Raw genomic sequence first — 4,745 nt, 5'->3', positions numbered from 1 at the left:
TTGAATTTCGGTGCGGGATTTTGGCAGCAATAGAGTATGGGTATCGTGATGTTATCGAATGTTTGGTTTTATGGCTTTGAGCCAAGTGGGGGAGTCTACTATCGACAAGTGGGCTGCACGGTTATGTGTTGTATTGGTTTCGGTTAGGGGTATACTGGTGAATCAGTTATGACTTGCAGAGGTCGAGATCGAGGTTGACTTGGGTAGAGGAATTTCTGGATACGGGTTGTATTACACTCTATGTGTATATGGGAATTATGGAATGATTGAGTGGTTAGTCGTGAAAGATGTAGTGTGCATAGAGTAGGAATTTGCTCGATTTCTTAGGAGTGTGGGTTAATCCCTTGGGTGTTGGTGCGCTAATGGGGTACAGATCGTTCGGTCCATTTGGTCGGTTAATTGAGATTTGAGTAGAGTGGATGACTCTCGAGAATGGTTCTAATGGATTCAAGGATTATATGTAGCAATTGAGAATTTCGGATTTGTATATGGCTAGGATCTGATATTTGCATTGGATGGTGTCGATACTCGTGGCATTTTATACCATTGTAGATTATGCATTTCTGCGTCAAGAAGGTGAAGGAAACAATTTTAGGTTCACATAAGGTCTCTTTAGAGTGGGTGTCGCGGTTGTGGTGCTTTGGGGTGCTTAAGAGGGAAGTTAGCGGCTTATGTGCCTTAGGGCGTTGTGGTTTTATACTAGGGTCTCTTGTATGGTGAATTTTGTTTAAGGGTCGTGGTGTTCCAGCAAGGAGAAGTATCAGTTTGAAGGCAATTTGGAAAGAACTTGGAGAAATAGGACAACGTGGTAGTAGGTTGGATCAGTACAGTAACGGATATAATCGGATCTTTGGGTACTTATAATATGGCTAGCCTCCACAGGTGTTTCTTGGTAATTCTCTTGGGGTTTGGCGACCTGCGTGGTTGGGTTGAGTTAGAGAGATTCGGTTCTGATATCTTGGTTATGTGCAAATGGGTTTCGAAGAGTTCTCAATGATTTCTCTCACGGTTCGAGGAGTATATTTCCTACCGGCATGAGGAATATGTTGCGTATTGGGATTTTCTCCGGGATGAGATCAAATGGAAGGTTTCTGATTGATCGGGTATGTATTCTACTTGTGACTCAGAGTTGATTATAAGATTCTTGTACTCTTCGCAAGATGGTATGGTAGACGCGGTGTATTGCGTGGGATTGAGATTTGCATGTGCAAGGTCACAGTTCTGTTTTGAAGGGAAGGACATAAATTCGTAGGCAGCATGGACGGTTTCAGATAACTAGGAAAATGATATTACAAATCGGTATGGCCTGATGAGAGTATACATTTCAGAAGGGGCAATGTGTTTTGATTTATGGATACTTCACGGGTATTGCGGCACTCTCCTGATTGATCGACTGTTGATATTCAAATTTTGCTAGGTGGAACGGAAGAATTTTAGAAGTATTCCTCGTGGGATGATCATGTATGAGAGATGTGTTAGACTTCCGGGCGGTGGAGTGGAATCAGATATGGTGATTTGTATGTCAGAAGATGTTATTGTGGTCATGTGAATAATGCGGTGCATGGTCTGAATTCAGTGAGAGTATACAATCATGTAGTGGTACATCGTGTAGCGATTCAAATGGTGTTAGTATGGTGGAAGGAGGCCTAGTAGAGAATTTATGGAATTTGGCTCTAAGGATTATTTGCCTAATTAAAGGGTAGGATCTTCATATTTTCTCGAGCTAATGTGCTCCACTGAATTTTGGTATCATGGGTAGGTGCACGAGGGGCTAGACAATGATTTCGGACAACCCCAGAGCAGTTCATAGCACGTTCGAGGACGGACGTATGTTTAAGTGGGAGAGAATGTAATGACCCGACTGGTCGTTTTGAGTTCTAGCGCATCATTCGATAGTTTGAGGCCATGAGTAGTTTCACTTCAAGTATTATGACTTGTACGTGTGGTCGAAATTGAAATTCAGGAAGTTCGGAGTTGATTTGGAGAAAAAGAAATTCTAATTTCCGAAGCCTTAAGTTGGAGGAATTGACTAATGTATGAGTTTTGAGTAAACGACCTCGGAATCAGGATTTGAAGGTTCCAATAGGTTCGTATGATGATTTTGGGCTTGGGCGTATGTCCGGAGCAGATTTTGGATGACCCGAGAGCGGTTCGGCGCCTATTATGGAAGTTGGCATTTTGGAAGAATTTCATAGATTTGAGCTGAAGTGCATTTCAATATTCTCGATGTACGTTTGGGATTCCGAGCCTGGGAATAGCTCCTTGTGATAATTTTGGTATTAGGAGCGTGTCCGTAAATTTATTTGGAGGTCAGTAGGTCATTTCGGCGTCAATTGGCGAAAGTTGAAAATTTGGATGATTTTTGAGAAGTTTCACCGGGAGTGGACTTTTTGATATCGGGGTAGGATTCTGATACCGCATGTTGGAGTAGGTCTGTAATGTCAATTATGACTTGTGTGCAAAATTTGAGGTCAATCGAACGTGATTTGGTAGGTTTCGGCATCGATCGTAGAAGTTTGGAATTTCAAAGTTCATTAAGTTTGAATTGGAGGGTGATTCATACTTTCGATGTGTTTGGTGTGATTTGAGGCCTCAACTAAGTTTGTAATGTGTTTTGGGATGTGTTGGTATATTTGGTTGAGGTTCCAAGGGCTTCGGGTGGATTCCGGACGGTAAACGGATCAAGTTTGGATTTTTGAAGAGCAGTTATTGCACCAGGCTTCTAGGGTAACCGCACCTGCGAAGGGATAGCCGCAGGTGCGAGCTCGCAGAAGCGAGCCCAAAGCTCGCAGAAGCAGCCAAGTATTGGCAGCGCTGAAGTTGCAGGTGCGGACGTGAGGGGCGCATATGCGCGACCGCAGAAGCGGGATGTAACGCAGGTGCAGCGCATGCACCACAGAAGCGGTATCGCAGAAGCGAGCCGTTGATCGCAGAAGTAGACAAGCCGGCTTAAGGGGGAAATCCGCATCTGCTTAGCCGCAGAAGCGGAAATCGTGGTTAAGCGGAATGTTTTTAAAACTAGGTTTGGGTTCATTTCACCCATTTTCCATACAGCTTGAGTAATTTTTGGAGCTCTTCAAGGGAGTATTTCCGCCATCCAATGCAAGGTAAGTGATTCCCACCTATTGCAAGGTAAGTGATTCCCACCTATTGCAAGTTAAGTATTTGATTTACATATGGATTTAAACATGAAAATTAGTAGGAATGTGAGATTTTGAAGAAAAACCTAGAAATTTATATTTTTGGATTTTGACCACGAAATTGGGCATGGAATTGGATATAAATTGTATATTTGAGTTCTTGAGTTTATGGGTAACGTCTGCCTCCGAAAATTTCCGGAATCTGGGCACGTGCGCCCGGGGTGAATTTCAGGAATTTTACCATATTGGGTTGGGTAATTAATTTAATAGTTTAATTTCGAATTATTGAGCATGTATTAATTATTTTATATAATATTTGAATAGTTTCGGATTTTTCGGCACCGAATATGGATTTTTACACGTCATCGTGATCGGAAGTGTGTTTTGAGACAAGGTAAGTCTCTTGTCTAACCTTGTAAGAGAGAATTTACCCCATAGGTGATTTAAATTAATAATTATTGCTAATTGTAGGGGCTACGTATGCACGAGGTGACGAGAGTCCGTGCGTAGCTAATAATATTGCTAAAGTCCGGGTAGTTTAGGACTCAAATCATGAATTACTTGTGATAATTGTATCCTCATTTAATTAAAGCAATAGAATTATGTTGTAAATTGTTAGAGGAAATAGTAAAAGATTGAAATCTCACATACTTGAAATTTTGTTCAGAATATTTAACCGTTGTATATATATATATATGTTAGCCTTATAATAACTTCTCATTCCGGAGGTTCATAAGAAAATGTCCTCCTTTCTTGTGGAGCGGGCCGAACGCCTCAGCAGTATAGATGCATCTATGGATCATGCCGCACGTCCCTCGGTAGTATACTCGATACTCTGGATCGGGCCGAACGACCTCGGCAGACATCGTGCCTAATAATAATAATTACACAGTACATTGATATTTTATTGCAGCTTGTGAAGTAAATTGATAAATGAAAAATTATTGGAATTTAATGAATTAATTATTTCTGCTGGTTAAGGAACATTATTGTCATTTCTATAAATCATGTTGATATAAATACTTTCATTTTAATATTATTGACCCTTAGTGAGTGTCAAATTCGACCTCTCGTCACTACTTCTTCGAGATTAGGCTTGATACTTACTGGGTACACGTTGTTTATGTACTCACGCTACACTTGCTGCACATTTTTGTGCAAGTACAGATATGTCTAGCGGCCTTGTGGGCGTAGAGGTGTGGTTAAAATGCGGGGACTTAGGGGAGCTACATTCTATATTACGATCTGCAGCGAACAGAGTCTCCTTCAGAGTTATTTATATTTTTCTGTCTAATTTGTAATCCGGACAGATGTTGTATTTTATTTTACTCTCTAGTTAATGCTCATGCACTTGTGACACCGGATTTTTGGAGCGGTTATGGGTTGTTTAGTAATTTAGTTGCTAAAATATTTATCACTTACTCTATGAGTTCTATCTTTACTATTTAATTGAAGAAATTTTCGATTCAAAAATACTAAAATGAATAATTAAGTTAATTAATTATGGCTGGCTTGCCTGACAGCGGTGTTAGGCGCCATCACGACTTTTAATGAATTTTGGGTTGTGACACAAAGCTAATATGTTCTACCGAACCCGTAATTTCT

The sequence above is a fragment of the Nicotiana tomentosiformis genome, chromosome 11 (genome assembly GCF_000390325.3).
Source record: "Nicotiana tomentosiformis chromosome 11, ASM39032v3, whole genome shotgun sequence".
Taxonomy (NCBI): domain Eukaryota; kingdom Viridiplantae; phylum Streptophyta; class Magnoliopsida; order Solanales; family Solanaceae; genus Nicotiana; species Nicotiana tomentosiformis.
This window is presented reverse-complemented; position numbering follows the sequence as displayed.